The sequence below is a fragment of the Camelina sativa genome, chromosome 14 (assembly GCF_000633955.1).
Source record: "Camelina sativa cultivar DH55 chromosome 14, Cs, whole genome shotgun sequence".
NCBI classification, from domain to species: Eukaryota; Viridiplantae; Streptophyta; class Magnoliopsida; order Brassicales; family Brassicaceae; genus Camelina; species Camelina sativa.
Genome location: NC_025698.1, coordinates 27,294,643 through 27,295,621, shown reverse-complemented (window position 1 = coordinate 27,295,621; position 979 = coordinate 27,294,643). Strand labels below are relative to the sequence as shown.

Genomic DNA, 979 nt, shown 5'->3' with positions numbered 1-979 from the left:
TAGTATAGTGTTTGCACAACCATTTAGCATCCTCCAAAACCCAAAGTGTGATTTTCGTATGGTTCGTGTTAAGACCAACACAAGCTAACTTACCTTCATAAGGTATAAGCTTACCCCACCATTTATTACCCCATGGCATTTCTATCACATCATGGAACTTTTCAGACCTGACATCAAAACTCATTATAACGCCAACATTGGATTTGTCAAGGCTGGCTTTATAATATACAACACCGTTGATGCATCGCCCATCATTGCCATTTAAAAATCCAATAAAAGGTTGATGCTTATGGTTGATCTTAATGCTTCTCCATTTTTTTGTAGCTGATCCTGTTAACGTAAGAACCCGACACTCATCAGAAGCTTTATCACGAGGCATGGACACTACTTTGTGTTCATACGCCACGGGATCGTATCCTAAAAACACTGCTATACCCTTCCAGGTGGTTTTGGGTTTGGGCAAGGTTGAGAACTTTCTAAAGGTAGGGTTCCAAATGACGGGTGTTGCTGCTCTCCGGAAGCAGATCAAGCCCTGGACAGATTCCGTGAAGGAGAAGCGACAGTACTTAGGGTATTTCATTTGATAACTATCCACTTGCTGATCAGGCTCGTTCGGGTTCTGAATGGAGAAAACAAACAGCTTTCCTTTTGTTTTGAACAAGAGTAGAAGACTCGATGAAGACTGCTTTGGAAACATGTTGCTAATGAAATATGGATCGGTGCTGATCGAGGACCATTGCTTCGAAACGCAACGAGATCTCAAAACTGATTTTGCTGGCAGCTTTGAAAGTATCTTCGACGTTACATCCGAAGGAATTGATGGCGATGACCTGCTTTTCTCGATTTTTCTCATTTTCTCTTCTCGTGATTGTTCCATCCTTTGCTTAAACCCCTATAATTCGTTCTCTTATTATATATATGGGAACCCTAACAAAGCTGTGATTTGCTCTCTTTTTTTTTCAAAATAAAATAACTAAAA

The 979-nt window shown here is 40.3% G+C and overlaps 1 pseudogene; it reads right to left on the bottom strand.

The window, feature by feature from the left end:
- Positions 8 to 877, bottom strand: LOC104744033 (annotated as a pseudogene).